Source organism: Stegodyphus dumicola, chromosome 12 (assembly GCF_044657685.1).
Source record: "Stegodyphus dumicola isolate Sdum_Otavi_A_Nest chromosome 12, ASM4465768v1".
Classification (NCBI taxonomy): domain Eukaryota; kingdom Metazoa; phylum Arthropoda; class Arachnida; order Araneae; family Eresidae; genus Stegodyphus; species Stegodyphus dumicola.
In genome coordinates, this window is record NC_140779.1 from 89646312 (window position 1) to 89669356 (window position 23045).

Consider the following 23045-nt stretch of genomic DNA (forward strand, 5'->3'; position numbering starts at 1 on the left):
ATCTTTGTTCTAGAACACCTTACGTCTTTTAGTAAGTCTTATAGTCCACTCTGCAATATTCTACTCTAAAATTAACTGTGTTGTGTAGTTATTTATCTCACTTGCCTGACAGTAACATCAAAAGAAATTCAAGAAATGCATCGTGGCAAGGAATGCAAGATTGGGGCTTCGAATATTGCTAATACTCTAGTGCAAGTATGTTAAACTCAGTACCTCAAGTGGGCCTCCTTTAAATAGAATTCCAAACCTAGAGAGTTTCATTAAAAGTCCTACAATTACACTACGGTATCCCGTCAATGATAGATAACCTTCGAGTACTTGGCTGTAAGATACTTTCCTGTATGCCAGGCATGTCGGACTCAGTACCCTAAAGTGGTCCAATACTTTTCAGCGTACAACCCGCAAAGTTAAAAAAAGCCGTTTTCATAATTAATGACGTATTTAAAAACGACTAAATACGTAAACTCCTATACTGCAGTTCCTTAAAAATACATGAAACATAAGGAAATCCTGGTAGTAGATAGATATTTGATGTTTCCTTTAAGACTCAGGGCGTCTTTCTCCTGTAACAAGCTTTCAGATGTCTGGAGACATGCTGCTCGTACTAGCGATTTTCAGAAAAGAGGTCCAATCTACACTGGTGTGCAAAAATTAAGGACGAGACGGTTTTTTCAATATAACTTTGTACAAAAGCTTTCCAAATCAACACATTTAATACCGTAAGATCCCCGATACGTAAGGACATGAGTAATGTAAGCAACACTTACTAAAAGAGAAATCAGAGGGATAAAAAGAAGCTTTATTGAAAAAGTAGCATGGAGCGCAATGCGACTGAAGGCCGAAACATCCCTGTGATGGGTGTCCAGCAAGAAACATCCGGTCTTTAATGGGGGATATCTCCCCTGACTGCTAGGCAGGTTTCACAGCGTCTGCCCATGCTGAGAATGAGCGTGTCAATGAGTTGTTGAGGCATTGCTGCCCATTCGTCTTGCACCGCCAATCGAAGCTCCGGAATCGTTACTGGTGGTAAGGTACGAGCTGCCAAGCGTCTGCCTAGAAAATCCCATACATGCTCGATGAGATTGAGATCCAGAGATCGTACCGGCCAATCCATACGTTCAATATCCAAGAGCTGTTCGGCAGCTACTGTGCGATGCCATGGTGCATTGTCGTCCATGAAAAGGAACTGCGGACCCATAGCGCCTCTAAAAAGACGCACATATGGAAGAAAAATCTCGTTACAATAACGGGTCCCGTTGACTGAACCTGCGTCGAAGATGTGAAGGTCTGTACGACTACCAAGCATGATGCCTCCCCAAACGAGAACACCGCCACCTCCATACCTGTCCCTTTCAGTGATGTTCGAGGGATGATTGCTGCTTCCCCGCTGTCTCCAGATGAGTATGCGATGAGAATCGCTACTCAGACTGAATCTGCTCTCATCTGTAAAGAGTACTCGTCCCCATTCATTGTGTCTCCAATTCCGGTGTTCCCGGCACCACAGAGAACGCCTCGTCGTGCAAACAGACCACCACCGTGCAGTCTTCTGGCCACGGTAAAACGCGATATCGGTCGTCCAGTCGCCTGTGTCTTTCTCCCGCTGTCTGCCACCTGTTTCTTCTGGCCTGTAAGGCAATATACTGGTCATCTGCGGGTGTGGTTCCTCGTGGACGAGCACTACTAAACCCCAGGATAGCTGTTCCTGTAGTTTGAAATTGTCTCCAAAGTCGTGAAACGATGCTGTGAGCAATTCCGAGCCACACTTGTCACACTGCGGCCTTCCTCCAACTTCCCAATGATTCGACCTCGGGTAAAAGCATCCAGATGTCGTCTAACAGATTGATTATTCGCCATTTCTCGCTGAGGCAGCAACTCGGTGTGATTTTATCTGCTATACGGCGTGCAATCTCTTTGCCAGAAATACTGATGTTACACCGACAACATGCTTTATACTACTCAGACACTCCCCCATTACGTCTACCTGCATATCTGAGCATGTGCTACCGTACATCACCTTACTTAATCTAATTGGTCTTTCTGTCCGCTCTGCCTCTTCGTTCAGCTGATATGCTAATTTTTCGACTTCGTCCTTAATTTTTGCACACCAGTGTATGTCTATTATCCTACCACTCAAACGGCATAGTAATTAGTGATGTTGTTGGTCGTGCCGAAGAGCCCGAGTTCGAAGAGCCACTCAAAAGACTCAACAAGCCTAAATCTTCTCGAGAGATTTGTCATGAAGATAAGAATAAATTCCTACCTCAATGAATTTTTGGTAGGGAAAGAGGGATGGGAGACCCTCGGACCGTCCTTAGGGATATTCTCTCTCTGAATTCTAAACTGGGGTGGAGGTTTAACTTTAGCCAGGCCGTGCGATACCTAATATATACTTGTGGGAATCCAAAGGTGTTGGCCTTGCTTCAATCTGTACTTGTTAAACTTCGGTTTGTAGAGGACTTTCTCCTTTTCATAAGTTTTTTTACACTGATGATGTATACTATTGAACATGGAAACATAAGCCATGCAATTTTGTAGTTTTCTGAAACCCGCACAATAAAGAATTTGTAAAATTCTGGAATACCCACCTCATTGAATTTTTTTAGAGTTCAGTCACACTGAATTTTCTCTTAATTGCGTTTGTAAATGGGCTAGTATATTCTCAGCATCTGACGTCTGTTCAGAAAATATTTTGTAAAATAAGTAGCTCTAGAGTCCTTTTTAGCACGCGACGTTTTATATACATCTCAATATTTTTTCAAATTCCAGTTTTTATTAATATATTATATTCATTATAATTTTAATGTTTTATAATGATATATTTTTCTCATTTTCTAGGGGTGAAATGAGGGCCTTAGAAAAATAAGTGAAATGACCCATATTTGACATACCTGTTCTAGTGTTGCTGCGTAAGGAAATAATTTTGTTATTCTTTGTCGAAGATGGATCTATGTTATTGCATTCTGAGCCGAGACCTGCTTTGAAGGGAAGATACAAATATGTTCATTTATATAATGTGTTCATTGTGTAGATTTCATTTATAAGTCAAATAAAAACCGGATTTTGAGTAAAGGTAACCCTGTTTTATTTGATTAATTACAATTCGGAGAGATTTTGTTGTCTTAACTGCAACTTGCTGCCTTAGCAATAACTTATAGTCTACAATATGTAACAATAACTAGCTGTCTACAATAAGTAGCAATAACCTGTCGTCTAACCATAAGTAACAGTCCTTGTTTAAGAAGACTTTAAAAAAACTTTCTGTTGTACAAATCTGTCTGCCACCTGTATGTCTGTAACAACTGGTCTGCACGTGCCAAATTTGCGAATCATGCGTAAAATATCTTTTTCGAAGCTCTCTTGCTCAATATTTTGTTTCGCTTCAATATATTAAATATAGATTTATCTGATTTTGACAAACGTCAAATCTTTATGGCAGGATGGTGTAGTAAAAGCCAAAGTTAGTAGACAAACAAGATTATGTTCTTCCAGCGTTCGAGTCTAATGACGTAACTTGACGTATGGAAGCGGTAAAACGGAGACACAAACGAAATAGGAATTGTTGCTTTAGAGTAGACTATGAGCCGGTAGATTTTGGTTAAAGTTGTACTCTGTCTCTCTTTTTAGTTCGAATACAACTATTAGGGACAATATAGGAAATTGATGTAAAGAAATTGTTGTTCTAGTATGCATAAAGCCATAAATCATAATCTATATGTGTATTCTTTGAAATATAGAAGAAATTAAATAGGTTTCTTTATGCCTTTTATAACAGAATGCGATTGTGTGTGCTTTGAAGCGCAAGGCAATCTACTGAGACCTTTTAAAGATCAAGTAATAGCATAAGACAGTCAACAGAATCAACTCAAGTAAATGACTTTGGCCAGAGAAGTATGATTTATGTTTTGGAAGAGTTAGTTTTACCTCCATTTTCCAAACTCCTGAACGTAAAATCAACTTTTGGCACGCAAAAAAAAAAAAAAAAAAAAAATAATAACCTCTTTGTTTTAATGTATGAATTTATTTACTTTCATATTGAATTCATATATTATTCTTGTGATATAAATATCTTAGAGGTTTTAAAGCCAATAGTTTAGCTTTTTAAACCAGTAGCCAGGACGTCGTTTCTGCTATACAAAGTATTTCAAAGCAATTGCTGAATTTCATTTGAATCGTAGACCTATGATTCCATTTTATTAAAAGGCATTAAGTATGATCGATCTTCAAACTATTAAAATTTTAGTTGGAAGGCATTTTATGTTAACTAATAAATTATTATGATTTCAACTTTAACTTATCCTTTGTTTTAGATCTTATCGAAATACTAATTAACTGGTAGAGTATTTAAGGCAAGGGTTTTGAATGTTTTAGATATAGAGCAGACCTTGGTAACCTATGACACGCGAGTCACCGAGTGACTCGTTTCATAATTTCAAGTGACCCAACTGAATTCTAAAAATAAAGTATTATATGCAAAAATAAATTACAAAACATAAGTGTGACACGAATACTTGAAGAATACATAAAAAATAACCATAAAATAAATAATAATAGTAACAATTTTATTTGATTAAAAAGCTGCAATAACGAATATGAGTTATTATTTTTAAAAAATAAAAAATATACTATTATTTCGAGGACCAAACAATAAGAGGAGCAAGGCCGAACCGTAATTCCTAAATCCAAAACCTGACTTTCCATTTTATCAGCATTCAATCCAACTTATAAATGCGCGTAAATATTTTGACACATGAAATGTACTTTAAATAAGAACAGGGAAAGCTTAACTAACGAAAATTCAGATGCTTGTATTCGTCTTAAAACGACTAGGCCCACCAGCGGCCGAGCGGTAAAGTCGCTGAACACTGGTAATTCGGTCCGAGGTTCGAATCCCGCGAACGGGCTGGCTGCATGGGTGTTTTCGTGGTTTTCCCCATGTGTAACGTGTATACGAGGCAGTTTTCCTTAGAAAGTCCTCCACGAAGGCATCCCTCCCCTTAGGCAGATAGCCCTTGAGGCTTTGCCGTTATTAAATAACCTAACCTTTAAGTTTTACGCTAGCTTAAGTAGGGAAACTTCCGTAGTTTCCGATTGCCATACTTTTAAACTGAAATTTTAGTTTGTTGTTTTAAGTACTCGCAAGTTGCGGAGATTTATTTAAATGCACAAGTTGTGCTTTCTGATCATTTCTAGATTAGATAGAAACTAGAAATGTTATTTACAGACCTTTGTTAATATCCAGACGAAGCGATATTTCTCTTGTCAGTCTGTTTGTGTCCGAAGGATATTTATTTAATATTACGTAATTATGACTGTGTATATAGTTACGTGATCAATTAAAAAAGACTTTTTCATAACCAAATCAGAGCGACATCGTTTCTGTTTCCTAGGGAAAGAGGCAGAATTATAGTCAACTAATAGAATTTTGACGAATCATAGATTAAGATTACTAAATATAGTTAATGTAGTACACATCTTTCAATTTTCCCATGTTAAAGTTTCTGAAAAAAGGCCTTTATGCTTTTATTAGTTTAGAAGCACTGGCTTCGAATTAACATTTATACAAATGATAAATTTTGAATTTAATGAAATTTAATTTTAAACCAATAATTTTTCGTTTAAAACAGAGTTTTATTAAATTTATTAAATTCAACATATTTTATTGTATTCGATGTAGATTTCTTTCAATGCCAATGATTTAAGTCACATTTCTGACAAATTTTTTTCAAAGGCAATTTTACCACAGAATGTTTTCTCCTTAATTTTTCCTCTACAGTAGTATTTCCCTTTAAATTATTTCTTCTGTTTAAGGTTATGGAAAAACTAACTTATTGGACTGTCTTGTAAACGGATCACGATATAATGACCACTATAGCATAACATACATTACTTCCTTTTAAGTAATGCATAGCTTCCCTTTTGCACACACACACATATATACTAATATACGTTTTTGCCAACAAACTTACAATTAGTAAACACCGAAATCTCTTCTACTGTTTAAACCTATTCAGAGCGACCTGTCAGTTCCGATCTTAATCTAACCCCACTGTGTAGCTTAATTGGGAATATCTTCTCTCCTGACAATAGCAGATAATTGTACCTTTGGGCTTTAGTCATTCTATAGCAGTTGGTAACCTCGTGGAACATTAACGTAATCCATCCTTCGACCGTACAGAGTATTTGGATCTACGATTTATCTCATTCGGAGAAAGTGACATGCGTGAAACGTTTTAAACGTTTGTGATTAAATAATTATATTTTTATAGTTGAATTTAGAGAAATAATTCTATTTTTGTATTTATATAATTAATTTTTCTTTTTATTTATGTAATTAGAATTTAATTATTTATTGAATGAGACGTCGACAGGTTTTTTTTTAATTAAAGTATACTCAGTTCATGAAAAATGCCGGTTCTTCAATATTAAAGTAGCCGCTGAATATGTTTTGGCGAAATTTGGGACATTTAGAATTAATTTGGCGATTAATAAAAAATACTATGGAAACCTTCAGAAAATAAAAACAACCGCAGTACGGGAACATAATAAATAATATCTATTTACCAATTAGTCATATTTATTTACATTTAAGGTGAAATAATTTATGTACACTGGAGAAATAACGTTTATCTACATTTGTGGAGCCAATTGCTGCTGTAAAAGAATCAAATATTTTGTCTCATCTTACATACTGCCGCAACATACTAGTATTTATTATCATAAATGCGAATCTAATCATTGGCGAACAAATCCTCTTTGTCTTTTATTTTCCCATTTGACCATAAAAACTAAACTCAGTGGAGCAACTGCCTTAATGGGCCAAGGCCTGCAGTGCCTGAAATCTACTTTCTTGATAGCGGGCCCCGGGCTGCGTGAGCATATGCCCTGATCAGCTTGTCACAGAGCCCCAAGTGCTTAGTCCCCAAGCGAACTTGGTACACATTTTGTCGACCCACTCAAGGGATGAAAGGGTGAATCAACCTTGCCCAGCTCGGGGATTGAGCCCTGCTGGTGCAGCTGCACGATGCACTACCGGGCTTCCCATTTGGCCGTAGTTTCTATATAAATAATTTAATTTGGTGGCCATTTTTACACTTTTGCTTCAGTATACAAAATTCGGTGCTTTTCTGAGAAATACACTGCTTCTTTTTCAGTTGATAGCAAGTTAAATATGGTCAACATTTTACAGGAAGAATTAATAATCAAGACTACGAAAGAATGAAAGATATTACGAATAATATAAAACTTATTTTCATATTTACAGAATTAAAAATTGCGAACATTTAAAAATAAAATATTTATCGATAGCAAGATATCACGAGATCAAAAGCGAACATTAAAATATAAGTGCCTTAAATATCACAGAAAATTACCACTTTTTTCTGATTGATTATAAGTTAAAATGCTAAATATTTCGGAGGGAAAAAAAACAAATTACTGAATCGATAATATCACACGGACAACATCGGAATCAAAAACAGTCTGAATAACCAATCCCTTGGAAGTTAAAAATGTAGTTTTCATGTTAACAAGCTTGGCGACTTCTCTTCCGATTTGGGCGACTGGCCGAGGTGGCCAAAAGGCCCTTTTCAAAGTTTTAGTTTTTCAAAGTAGTAGATCATGAAATATTAAAACGTAAAATAATGAAATAATGTAATAAGTAAAACGTAAACTGAAAGCAATCTGTAAGACACGCATTCTTTCAAAAAACTAATTTCTGTTACCAGAATGAAATGTCCCACATTGCAATTAAAGTATTTTTCAAAATATCTCTGCGTGGAAGAACTTACTGGTGGTTTTAATGAAACCATTTTTTGTGTGCACGTAATATTTTAATGAAACCATAAACACTAAATTCTAATGTAATCTTCCTAATTTTTTCTTTTCAGATTAAAATGAATTTTTTAGTACACAGAAAGCATTCAAGATGATAAAAATAGAAAATAAAGAGGTGAAAATTGAAACTAAAGAAGTTTTAATACATAAAAAAATTAACAGATTTTATTATGAAACACTAGCACCTTCGTTTGGCTTTTAAATGTACCGGGAAAATGCCTAAACATTACTTTTAAAAACTTAACAGAATTTTACTCTGCAGAACAACTTCATAGAAAAAAAAAAAAAAAAAAAAGACGTAAATTTCAATAAAAATGTTTTACATATAAAAAAATTGCAATGAAATAAGCAATATCCTTTAATGCAAATATTAATTATCCTAATAAATATATTAATCAACGTCTTGTTGCCTTAATTTAAAAACTGCACAGAATTATCGCCCTTATTTTTACAAGTGGCAACAGTGCTGATTTGTAACAATGAGCAGTTCAGTATACAAAATATTGAATGAAAAACTGTTGCCAAAACCACATTTCTAAAAGAAAAACTATTAAAAAAAGTGCGATAAAATCGAAAAGATAAAATAAAAAAAAAATCTAACTCGAATTTTGAAAAAATCTCTTCGAGGTGCACTGGCTTATGTCTAGATGCACCTATGCACCAAATTTCGTAGCCCTGGGTCTATTAGCTTACGCGCAGCACGAACAAAAGGCACACAGACGGACTCTTTCTTTTAGTATATGTAGAGATTATTTACACTATAAGGTATTTATCCCATCTTCCTAGCGTGCCTTCGTAGTGTGGTGGTCAGCACACTGAGCCGGTATTTCAGAGGCCCGTGGTTCGATTCCCGGCGAAATTTTTCATTTCTCCGGCTTCCAAAAATTACCTAATGTCTCTACATCACATAAAAGTGAGCTCCAAATTATCGTTTTAATTCAAGTCCAATTTCGAAAGAATGTGGTTATTTTTTTAAATGCGCTAGAAATTTGCATTCTAATGTTTAAGTAACTTAATTTTATAAGTTTTTAGTATCATTTTAATATTAATTATATAACAATGTATAAAAGTATTAAATACTTTACTAAACATTAAATTAACATAAAATTGATTGAGTATTATACATAAATAATTACTATTGACCTATGAAATAACATATTGGAACAAAAATGGCATAAATATTGGAAAATACTCGATTCCCCCCTTCAAATTTGGACTAGTGATTTGTCTCATTGCATGTTTAATCAGTACAGATGCTGGATATAAACCTGTAGCATTACACGTAACAGAGATTGCAATATGATTTAAATATTTATAATAGTACATTACATTATAACAATGCAAGCGCTCTTTCTTTTCATAGGAATATCTAAAGCTGAACACTTGGGAAAAATAAAATCAGTTTACCTAAAATTCAGAAGCAGACGGAAAAAAATGTTTTATAGCTTTCAGCCTGATCCTAAGGCACACTAAGGAGTTAACAAATAGTAGCTAAAGCATCATAATTTTGTGAGAATATAAATACTGGTTGTAGCCAAAAGTAACTAGAAATAAAAGGGAATTTTACGGGAAAAAGGCGATCCTATAATATGACAGCTGGAAAATTATTTGTATATTTAAGTGGAAAGAGGTTTCAAACGCGACACGTTTTTCAAAGACGACCTTTTTAACACAGGTTTCAAACTTTTTAAAAGCACACACCTAGGTTTCGACAAATTCATATTTTATTATCGCTTTAAAAAACGAGCGAAGTAACGATTTCTTAAACTGTAGGAATTTCAAGACGTTATAAACAATAGATTTTCTTATTTTGAATTTTTAAATGTTGGATATGCATGAAGAGGAGAAACGGATCGATTTTTTCAAAACTGAAATATTATAAAGCTGTATAAAATATATAAATGTTCATAATTAAAATAAATGCTCTTTTTATTAAGGCGCATTCATATAGTTATTTTTATTAATACATTACTACGTACTAGAAAGGATTCAAAACTTTTTGTCATGAATCTATGAATTCAGTCAGAATGATGTGACACAGATGCACACAAATTGAAATAAAGTGGTAAAAACAATTTCAGAAAAAGGCCAGAAAACGTGAAAGGTCCATTTGCATTATAAATGCATGTTAAAACATTAAGAAAATAGAATGTATTTCAAAATAAAACTTTAACATATACCTCAGTAAGAGTCAAAGTATATTTGAAATAACATTTTTAAAAAAGTAAAATTTGAAAACCAAGGACTAATAAGTTTTAAAATGATAAATTATAAATGCATGTTCTGATAATAATTATAATGTAATTATTTTGTCCGTTCTGAAGTCAAAAATGTTTTATGTTTTTTTCGTACAATAACGTAATGTTTCTGTCAATAAACCGATAACTATATTGTGTTCAAATATTTAAATAGTTATTGAGTGCTTATAATTACAGGGGATTAATATCGGGTTAAATGCATCATTTTTCGGATCGATATTTGCTACCAAAGAATATCAAAATTATTTTCGATTATTCATTTGTCACTTCAGGAAGATGAAACAAGAATTTTTCTTTTTTAATTTCTGGTTATAATTTAAAAAATAAAGCACATAATAATATTGAGTTTTTAACGTATTTTAATTAATATTTTTTTCGCATTTAACGTAGTTGGGCACTTAAAGGTGCATACCTCTTTTTAAGTTAGGTATAAAAATTAAATAATAAAAACCAGTTATACTTTCCAATGTCGTAAGAAAAATTTTCCGTACTTTTGTAGAATGTTTTTAGTTCAAAGGGGCTTTGTCCCTGAAGAACCATTGTTTTCGTTTTTCGATTTTGCGTCGGAAACTTTAAAAGGCTGTATCAATTTTCAAACTGTTGCCACCAAATATTATCGCCCTGTATTATATTTGAAGAAATTAAATAATGAAGAATTTGCATAAATGTGTGTATGTTTCTCGCATTGTGATAAAACAACGGTACCTAGAGCCATCCAATTTTGAATGACGTAATCCTACTGCGAATATGGGAATTTGGAAGCCCAAATTTGGAATTTGTTTTATTATCGATTTCATATTCTGTGAAACTTTAATGAAATTTTAATTAACAAGCTCAAGGATTTCAAAGCGAACAATGGCAACGTTGTACAGAAAAAACATTTTTATCACCAGCGCGCGAGACTCTGTATCGGAAATTCTAAAGATATGCTCAATTTAAAATTATTTTGCGATATTGTTCTTGAACTGAATTTTATGGTTTAAATGCGAAGAACATAATACTTAATAAAAAAATGTAACACACAAAACGTTAAAAAAAAAGGCCCCTTTGGACGTAATTTAAAATCTGAAAACTTTCAAACTGAAAAACTGAAATTAAATATTGACCATCTAAATTAAATTAGTAATTAGGAAAGGTAAGCAATAAATGTAATTAATTTTTTACCTCATTAAAATATTGTCCAGCATTTTCTTTTAAATTCTAGTAAACTTTTAAAAGAGCTAGCTAGTTAATAGTAATTTATAGAATTTTTACAGTTATTTCTTTCAGAAATAATTCCCATTATGAGTCGAGTATGGCCAAACTGCGACTCGAATAACACCAAAAGGTGACCTGATTTTTTGACGTATAATTTGAGGGGAATATTGCTGTGCTACGATTCACGTTTCCAACGTCTCCTCTTAATTCTTTAATTAAACTAGTCGTCTATTACTACTAATGATTTCAAAATGTAAGGATTTCGATAAACCCAAAAAAATAATCAAAGAAGTAATAACAAAAGTCAGGACGATGCTTTATCGAGACAGTAGAATAGACATAGGAATCTGCGACACACTGTGAGCGAAAAAAAATAATAACTTCAAATTTGACCCAACAAAACTACACAACTAAAGATCTTATACTGAAAAAAAAAAAAAAAAAAAAAAGACTGAGAATATACTGCAAAACTTATTTAAAGCTAGGGTACCCTCCTTCTTTAATTATTAGTTGAGTATGAAAAAAGAATTAATATTACATTTTAAGCAATAAAGTGATAGTTCACTTTAAAATATCCACAATTTTTGTAACTGTGCTGGAGTTTTTCCAGCATTTTCAGTTTTCGGCTTATTTTTAGTTCTTCAAAGAGAATGCACATGATTTAAAACTAAAGAAAAGTCTCTAGTTTCTATCTTTCAAATTACTACGTTTTTCTTCATTTAAAATTACAACCGTTTATTTTAATGCAAATTTTTTTATACCTGCTTTTGACTTCAGTCTACTACTTCAGTTAAAATTAATCATAGTAAAATATTTTAAAGCCTTAATACGAGTAAATTAAGGCTTTAAAATATTTTACTAAATAAATAAATAAATTTATTTAATTTATTAAATTTTATAAATTTATTTAAATTATTTAAGTAAAATATTTTAAAGACTTCGTTTACTCTCCGAAAAATATATTCAATACGGTATAAAAAAATTTAAATTGTATACCTTAAGAACATATTTGATGTGTAGACACAGCAACATTAACAAGAATAGTTTATTATTGTTTAAGTAACCGCGTTAATTAAAACTGGGAAAACTTTATTAGTTTATTTGAAGGATGTCTTTCTAGCGCCAAAATGCTTTACTACAATTTAAAATGATATATTCAGTTACGTCTCCTAGAAAATCTAATTGCAACTCGTGAACGTTTACCATGTTTATGAATTAAAAAATATTGACTGCTGTAAGTTTAGTTACCCTGTAGAGAGACATTAGGTTATTTTAAGTAAGGGACGTAAACTCGTTGGGACTCGAACCTGAACCTCTCGAATACGCGCTGAGTGTGCTAACCGTTACACCAGGAAGGCATTCTGGAAGGCGGGAGGAAATACATTATATACTCCCCCTTTTAGGACCTCTCGAATACGCGCCAAGTGTGCTAACCGTTACACCACGAAGGCATGCCGGAAAACACCTTATAACCCTTGCATTTATATGTTCTACCTGTTTCTCTCTACAAGAGAACGGTCTAGGTGCACTAATGACCAAACTGTAGCACACAGATGTTTAGCGTAAGAAATTGCTCTTTCCATGCCCCAATAACTAATAGAATGCTTATCTCTTTCAATAGTATGAAACTAGTTACGTTTTCGTTCTGAATCATTATAAAATTACTTGGGGTTTAATTATGATGTGTGTTGCAAACGTTTCAGCCTTTTGGACTTCTATCTTTCCATTTAGTCAAATAAACCTTTCGCAACAGAAGAAGGAAGCTAAGAGTTGTATTTGGCTTTTCTGAGTTTCTGGCAGAAAGAAATGGTAAACAAATTTCAACAAAAATGTTTAATAGAGAAGTTTTTAAGACCTCGCCCGTTTCTATTTTAGTTTTAACGTACCGTAAGTACTCGCCAAGACATTTATATTTGATAGCCAACTTTGACTCTCGTTCTGTGTACATAACGCAATTTTATTCAAATTGTTTTTAATTTTAACCTCTTCTCTCCCAGCATATCGTATATGATACGGCTCAGTTTCCCTCCGTGGGCCTACCATATCAAATGTGATACGGGAGCAAAGTGGCCCGGAACATTTTATTTCAAATTTTAAATGCGCGTAAATTATATCAGAATGCTCCAAAAATGTACTGAATGGGATCCCTAGAATTTTAGCATTGCTGTGATAAGTATTCCTTATTATTTTATTCTATGAAAGTAAAATGCGCGACACAAACAACGCGCTTTCATAATTTAGAAACATTTCACGCAATGCAAGCGGCTTAAAAGGACTGTAGGCAAATATGGCAGTGTGATAAACACTAATATTTAAATTTTTACGTTTTTACTTCATTCTTCTACAGGAATAATTGAACTATGGAATGTGCTCATTATTACTACTCCCCACCAGCGGCCGAGCGGTAAAGTCACTGAACGCTGGTAGTTCGGTCCGAGGTTCGAATCCCGCGAACGGGTTGGCAGCATGGGCGTTTTCGTGATTTTCCCCATGTGTGACGTGTATACGAGCCAGTTTCCCTTAGAAAGTCCTCCACGAAGGCATCCCTCCTCTTAGGCAGATAGCCCTAGTGTGCTTTGCCGTAATTAAATACACCACACACCACCACCATTATTACTACTACTGTACTTATTCTGAATTTTTATTTGTATTTTAAGATTTTCTGTTTATGTTGAAAAAAAATTAAACAGCATGCAAGAATTTAACATTATAACACTATTCAGTTAAAAAGCAGATTTTACATGAATTATTTTTGCATATTAGGCTTAACTGCAAATTGTGCCGGAGCACACGGTGATCTTCCGCGCCCCAAGGTCACGGAGGGAGCACCGTTCGTTCGACGTCGGGAACGAAGAAAATCGCGTATGTTATACATACGCAAGCTAAAGTATTACTAAGCTAAAGTAATAACAGTATTTCTCTAGATTCTGCAAATATATGGTTTTGATTATGCCCGTAGAATATATTTTTACAGTTTCCTATTTTTTATCACAAAAAGCTGAAATCTTGGGACTATATTTTCGGAATCAATAAAATACTCTCTTAATTATGAAGTATTTCTTTCTTTATAATAATGCATTATAGTATTATTTAACAAAGTTACATAATTTTTATATTTAAAAGGCGTTGAGCTTATTTTTCGATGAACCGAATCCTTAAATAATCCGAAGTAATAATACTGGCGTGCCTTTTCACATTTACAAAAAATGTATTGTATTGTGCAAAAAATAATGTGCGTGTAAATTTCATAAAATGCTTCGACTGGCATAGTGTGACTATTTTTACGATAATAAAATGTTGCGTTCTACGGGTTCGTGAATTAGAAGTAATCGACGATAAAACTTGATGAAGAGTCCAGATACAATTTATTCTCCAGTATTACACAGGAGAGTTCCAAAGACACATTTACAGTCGTCAAAAAACTGTGATAATTACGTTGAAACAATCAGCAACACAGCCTTCAGGCTTCAACGTTAAAGACAACATCACGGCAAAGCACAAAAATATAGCTTCAACTCGGCTCGGTCGCTCTCAAGCTAATCTCTGAACTCTACTACTCTACTACTGAACTCAACATACTACTGAATTCAAGATACTCTTCTCCGCGTGCAGGCAGGGTATATATATATATATATAGCTTTAACCTACCTTCGAGAATATTCACGAGGAAAATCTCTAAGAATACGTTCTAGAATGTTCTCGCTCAGTCTATGGCCTATCGCCAATTTTGTCGCTATATGGGCAATTTCGAGCCTAATTTGTCAACCCTTCTTTCCTTACCACTTTCTGGTAAACCTAACACCGCTTTGCGGGAAAACTATCTTACTACAGCTGTGCATTTCGCAGCAATATGTATTTGATATTTTCAATGAGTTTCATCATTACTTTTTACTGAGATGTGCGTCTCAAAATTCTGACACACTGGTTGGCTATTTAATAAATGTTGGTAATGAATGGATGTCTTAGCATGCAGTGCACGATTATATAGGGATATTGCTCTTGGAAATAAATTTCAATGCATTTTCTTTAAAGTCGTGGCTAACGTAAGAATACCTATTGAAATCCATGCCGAATCGCCGGGGATGATGCTAACGCTTTCACTCTGGTAATGAATCTACACTTCACCATATCAGCACCCCAATAGCAATCAGGAGTTGAAACTCTCGACAAAAACCCATTTACAACTATTTCTGATATTGCTGACAAACGCGTACTTTGTGGTAAAAATCGACACAAATAAGATTAGGGTCTTCCCTGCTCTGACGCCACTTAGTTACAGAAGTGAAAATCACGAAGTCATAGAGAGAATAAACAGAGTAGTTGCGTTTCAGCAGCGTCATCGGCAAGGAGTCAATGACGTCACATAAGAGCTAACCTTGTAATAAAGTAACTTTGGTGTAACTTGGGTGGCGCTAATTTAATATTTGTATGATTATTATAATTATTGTAGTATTTATAGAAGCTGATATTTATCACGATATTAATTGTGAATAGTCTCACAGAAGCTTCAATAATGTTGTACTTGCAAGATTTCAAAATAATGAAATTTATTACATTTTAGGTAATTCTGAAACAACAAAGTAATAAATGTAATAATAAAATAAAGAAAAATAGTTCATCTTAAAATTTCCTACTCTTTATATCCATAAAAAAATACGCTGTTTTAATTTTCAGTGCCGATAATCGAAGCAACAAATTTTTTGAATAAAGAGAAACGTAGGAAAAAGAAACACCATAAAACACAAAACATTCAAATTGTTGAAATTGCCCCGAAACGCAGATCACTGAGGGTAATCTGCATGCAGAAAAGCACACATCCTTTAAATTTTTCCCTACTATATACTATCTAGCATTTCTTTCCCTCTTAACCTCGGACTTTTGGATGATCATGAAGGATTTCACAGCTGTACTGAAATCATGAAATATTCATTCCACGAGACGATCTTTAAAGGGAAAATGTTTATTACATTTTCTGCGGCGCTTTCTATAGCCAGATGATAATGGTCTTGGAGCTGTAAGATAAAGTTGAGATGATTTTACACCGCCTCCTTTTTTTATCACTATCCTATTGGTATCGTTAAACTTTTTTTTATTCTCCTGTAAAGTTTAAAACACCGTAAATATTCCGATGTTTTCAAGATTTTGGTTTCATGTTTTTGTTCAGCCCTAAGGCAGGTATGAAGTCAACAGAACTTGTTTTCTTTCTTTTCTCTCCCCCCCTCTCCGCTACTTTACAATGTAAACTACACTCAGCCTAATTTAAGATTTTATGAAAGTGCATAAAATAGAAAAGGTATAATTTATTAACATTTCTAGATACTACATAGAAATACATATTTTCTAAGGTTCTAGAAAGTATTTCTCTTCCTTTTTAAGACATAATTATATATCTATTTGAAATATTTATTTAAAGTCTGTTTAAAAAATTTACATGTTTGCTGTTGTTATGCTTGTTGTTTGTTTATTAATTTCTTTAATCCAATATGGCAAAAGACACGATGGATTGTGTCGGAATGATGGCTAAAGACAGAGATGACTTCATAAGGTAGCTTTGAAGATAAACTCGTGGGCATTCGTTTTATTGAGAATTAACCTGTTCGCTGAAATTTAGAATTGATTATTTGGATTATGGGAAAGCTCAAGAAAGGTATATGCCACCGGCAAGAATGACTTCGTAGAGGACATCTAACGGAAACTAGCTCATACTGATGTTAAAATAGCGAAAATCGCGGTAACTCCCATGCAGCTAGCCTGTTCGCCAAAACGTGAATTTGGATCGAATTATCAGTGTGCAGCGTTCTTACAACTTAGAGGCTAATGGCTGGAAGATTCGAAAACGAGGTGAACTACGAGAATTCACCGGTATTTTCCAATCTGTCACTAATGAGCTGCAATCACTAATGAGTTTTCTCAATATATGAATGTATTAAAATTATTGGATATATGAACGTATCATCTGACTTTCTGAATTCAATTTTAGATTGACATTAGAGAAACGTTCTCTGCATTTTGAGGAGTTTCGGCACAGCTTCTGTTCTTTGTGAAGCAAAAAACAATTAACCATCAATAATCTAGCTTTCCTGTGACACTAACAGCAACGTAATGCTAAACTTCGTTTAATTTTAAAATTCAATTAAATTTGCGTGTGGATCTTCATATGAAAGGTATACAAACCAAAATGAATTTCTGTTTAAGTAATTTTAAGTTCACAAATTTCTTAACAAGCACATTTTTTAAATTAAGCTTTTCGTTTTATGAAAGTTCTGTCAAATAGCCAAGACTCTTTGCTTTGAATCTAAATGCACTTAAGTTAGGAAGTGCCTTGCTGTAATGCTTGTCGACTATGCTCGGAAGACAACTTAAAAAATAGTTATGGTTTGCTTTATTAAATTATGGCAAAGCACTCTAGGGCTATCTGTCTAAGGGAAGGGTGCTTTCGTGGAGGACTTTCTAAGGGAACTGGCTTGTATACACGTTACACATAGGGAAGACAACGAAAATGGACATAATGCCAACCCGTTGGCCGGGATTCGAGCCCCAGACCGAACTGCCAGCTTTCAGCGACTTTACTAATCGGCCGCTGGTTGGCAATTAAAAAGTTAGAAACGGAGTTAGACAGTTTTAGTGCTCGACGGCGGCCGATCTTAACCAGTGGTACTTCGACTCGGATTCAAATGTGAGCGAACTAGCTGGCCGCATGGTGATTTCCTAATAAGTAATGTGAATATGAGCGTATTTCCCTTAAAACTGCCTCCATAAAATCATCTCTCCTTTTAGATAGATAGCCCTGGAGTGCTTTGTCATAACCCAAATAGCTTAGCCTAACATATGACAGTTTTAGTAATTCTGCAACATTTCTACTGTATAGTTTCCATTTTATATTTTATATAAAATTATAGAATTATAGATATTATTATAGAACGCGCAAGGATTCAAATTATCAGCGGAAGTATTCTGAGTTAAATAGAAAGGAAACGAGTTCAAGGTGTGCTGTTCGTACTTCACAAGCGCGGAGGTAGTTAGCCAGAAATTGAAGAACCCCGCGTTTCGGCCTGTGTGCTTGCCTTGGAGAATTGTTAATCGTTCATAGGGATATTCAAAGTTTGCTGAATTAGCAGCGGTATTGTAAAACGCGGTGAGGTTAGTTACTTTTAGAGAGCCTCGTAGTTAGAGTCTTGTTATTAGTTTCTTTTCAGGTTCTTATTTTTATTTTACCGCTGAGTTGGCGTAGTTTGTGAGCGTCAAGAGCACGCACTTGTAATTTATTACGTTGAATAAAAAGGGACTTAAACCCTTAGCAAGACTCTGTCATTTATCCAGTTTCAACAGTCACCTCTTGGTTGCGTGCAAGTTGGAGGCGCGCAACTCTACAGTGGAAATAACAAATTGGTTGAAACATCGCTCTAGAGAAAATTAATTGACATTTACTATCCTATAACGATCAAATCACTTTATTATTTCGTAAATATTGCATTTTTAAACTCGTCCTATCGAAACAAAATTGCACTGCGTGCCTCTTCCACTAGATGTTCTCACTTTGAAATTAATTATTAGTACATAAAAGTATTGCGAAATTATAGCGTAATTAAATGACACTTAGTTTTTCTTAAACACGGTAGACAATCAAAATATGAATTCAATGTTTGATGTACAAATATAGGTATGAAAGTTTCTTTAAGAAATTTCTCATCCATTTAAAATAAGAAATGCGCATTTTATCACGAAAAGTCGCTTGGCACCGGTTGCCGGGAGTTCACCCAATCACCGTTTCTTCAACTTCCTTACGCTGAATTTCTACCTTCGATGAAAATAACTGCTTACCGCCGCTGTCTCACATTCAAGCTTCGCCTTGCCATGATGAACGTCCATTTCTTAACTGCCTCTTCTGCATTTACATTCTACAAATTCTTATTTAATTATCGATATTTTGAAATGCTTATCGTAAAGTCATGCACTTTTGGTTTATATCAAATGCTATTTACATTTCATGTCATTCAAATTTTATTAGTCTGGCACAGAGCTTAGGCCCAGGAAACCATACCTATCGCCTTGTCGCCTGCGGCTACCTAAGAAAAAAATAACTGCTTATCCTCACCTCGCCCACTACCCACCTACACCCGAAATGCCTATACATTCAGTGTTCGAAAAGTGATGCAACGTCGACTGGAATCGGGCTCTCTTCGGCTTGGTGCCCATTGCAACGAACTGCTTGTTCGCTGATGGACTGTATAAACTTTGAATAATATTATTTTACACTATTTTTGTATTAAATTTCTTTTATTTAAGATATGTGTTACGAATAAATGTTTTTATATAATAAATATATTTTCTGCGACAAAATAAAAAAGTATCGACTAAGATATTTGCGCAAAATGAATATGTTGACGGTTACCTAAAATCTAAGTAATTTTCTAAACATAAGATGAGTGATGTATACTTTATAGCACATGATAAAAATGTTTCGAAAAGTGTTTTACATATGGAAATAAATCAGCACTGAGAGCTGAAATCTGTGTCCTAAGAATAGGTTGTAACACGTACCACTTTAGCACACTATGTAGAATGTTTTTATAGCACATGCTGATCACGATTCGGAAAATCCCAGTGTTGTACTTTTTAATGCACATTCTAAGAATGCAGTTATTACGAACCACTTTAACGTGTCGTGTAAAGGAACTTCACACAATCGTCAGAAATTGCTCTAGTCTAAAGTAGTATCTAATCGAAAAAAATCAATTATAGAGCAAAATGCGACAATTTTTTCACTAGCTAGATCTTTGTAATCTTTCGACTTTGGGGTTTCTAAGACAGGAAAAAGCATAGTCTGCGAAATATGACAAGTTTTAGAATAATTTCCTTGCAACATAATGAAAAGTTCCTACTTGAGTTGTAGAAACTAGAATTTAGTCGCAGTTGACACCATCAGCTTTCAAAATCAACATATTAACAAATTCCTACTTGAGTTGTAGAAACTAGAATGTAGAGGCAGTTGCCACCGTCGACTCTCAAAATCAACATTATAACAAGTTCCTACTCGAGTTGTAGAAACTAGAATGTAGTTGCAGTTGCCACAATCAGCTGTCAAAATCAACATAATAACAAGTTCCTACTTAAGTTGTAGAAACTAGAATGTAGTGGCAGTTGCCACCATCAGCTCTCAGAATAAACAGTGGAGTGGAAAACGTACGAAAACAATCTGCCAGATGAGACATCTGAGGGTGAATAAAAAAACAACTTTGTATTATCGGTAAAATAGAATGAGCATAAAATAGTGGAAATAACATACCTCTACATAGGAAGGTCGAAAATGCCACCAGGAGAGCCGAAGGGATTAAACACTTCAAGGATGTCAAAATATTCTAAGGTCTATAAAAGCAAAACACAAAAACTGCATGTGCACTAGCGGTAATTTTCAACTATATGCAATTAGTCACAAAAGTCTGCGTACAGACTAAATTTTAAATTACAAAAACACTTAAAGCGTAGAAAAATGTATTTTAATCATTGCAATTTTTTTCTTCTATTAGCTAAAATTGTAAGCTTAAATAAAAAGTAAATAATACCAGTGTAATACATTTTACATTTTTTCAAAAATATATTTTGTCAAAAAATCTCAGAAATTCCCTCCAATAAATCTGCGTACACTTTAAAAAAAAAGCAAAATATAAGTTTTTTACATTACTTCAATACTTTGTAGGATATCCTTTATTCTTCAAAACAGCTTGCAGACGTCTGGGCATTGACTGAACTAGTTTTTCTGTGTCATCCGACGTAAATTTCGCCCATTCTTCCTGCAATTTACTAATTAGCTTATTTCGCGACGTAATATTGTGTTTTCGAATTCGTTTCTCCAATTTTGCCCACAAATGTTCGATTGGATTGAGGTCTGATGACTGTGGAAGACTACGCAACTGTCTTGGAGTGGTGTGATAGAGGAGATATTCCTTCACAATTTTAGCTGTATGTTTCGGGTCGTTGTCTTGTTGGAAAATAAAGGTATTAGAAAAGTTTAAATTTCGGGCACTGTCTCGTAGAGTTTTCTTCAGAATATCCAGATAAACATACTTATCCATGATTTTATCAATAATGTGAAACTTTCCAACTGCTTTCGACGACATACACCCCCATACCATCACACCGCCAACTCCATGTTTGATAGTTGGATTTAAATTTCTCAGATTCAGTTCTGTTCCTGGGTTTCTCCATACAATAGGGTGGCCATCAATTTTAAATATTGTAAATTTACTTTCATCTGTCCAAATTACATTGTTCCAGAAGTCCTGCGAAGAGTTTAAATATGTTTTGGCAAAAGCAATTCATTTCGTTCTACTTGTCTCGGAAATGTATGGCTTAGACCTAGGTTTGCGTCCATGATAATCAGACTTTCGTAGCACTTTTCGTACAGTTTCAGAAGAAATTTCCTTGTTGGTAGTTAAAAAAATGTCTTTTGCAATGCTTGCAGCAGAAAGTTTAGGATTTTGTTTAATTCGTAAAAGAATTTTTCTTTCTTCTCTCTGCGTTAGCTTCTTCGGTCTCCCACATCTTGGTTTTACAGCAAGACTACCAGTGACAAGATAGTTTTGAATAACTCTTTGCACACTAGAAAATGGTTTTCCAATGGTTTTACCAATATAACGAAGAGTTTTACCTTCATCTCTCAATTTGATAATTAGTTGTCTCGTAACTAAAGGAATTTCTTTATTGGTTGTCATTTTCGTCAAAGAAAATAGAAATAGCAACTTCCAATCAACGTAAAATTTGCTTCGGAAGTCAATGACCTTGAAAGTGTAACCTTCTTTGCATTCTCAAGTTTGAAGTTTAAAAGTTAGATAAAAAATCCCCTGCCTCCTTCGCGTTGTATGCAAACTTTATTGGCTTTGATTTCTGGCCACTTATCTTTTAAAAATTAGTGTGCATAAATTATTAGATATGAAAATATTACAGTTAAATAATTTCAAAGTCCCTTATTGAAACTAAATATTTAAAAAATAAAACTTTAAAAAACTACCCTTTTCGCACCTTAAAATTTTGAATTTGATATTACTTTTCTTGATGTACGCAGACTTTAATGACTAACTGTAATTACTGGTAAAGAAATTACTATAGTTTTCTTGACAATTTCGTGACACTTGTCTACAATTTAAAGTATTCTATATTATAGTAATAAATATATTATAGTATATATGTTATAGTAATAAATAGCCCATTGTGGGCTAAAAACTGCATATATTTATGAGAAATAAAATATTCAGAGGCCAAAATTAATAATAAAATCATAACAAATTTCATAGCGGTGGGATAAGTACAGAGGTAGAGGTTAAAGTGGGCTTAAACTTCTTAATACATACTTTCTTAGTTAATATTCTTAGAACAGAATTTATTGTATGCAACTAAGAAGTTTCTTACATAAGTAAATTTCGTAGTCATAACAAAATTCTCATAGTATAATTAATTAACTCATCTTTCATACTCTAGCTAGGGATTACAGGATTATGTTGCAGCTGAAAATTTCCATTTTTAAAAATATTTCACACATTATTATTCTAAAATAGTTTCATATATATCCTTTCTTTTTTCATACGAAGTGCTGATATTTTCCTCACTCTTTAATCTTTAGAAAGCATTATTCGTGGATTAAAATACAATAATCTGTTCTATTCATCACTAATTTTTCTGATTTTAATGAATATTATATACCAAATAACACACTGAAATAATATTCACTTCTAAATGATATTTGATATTTTACAGTAACAG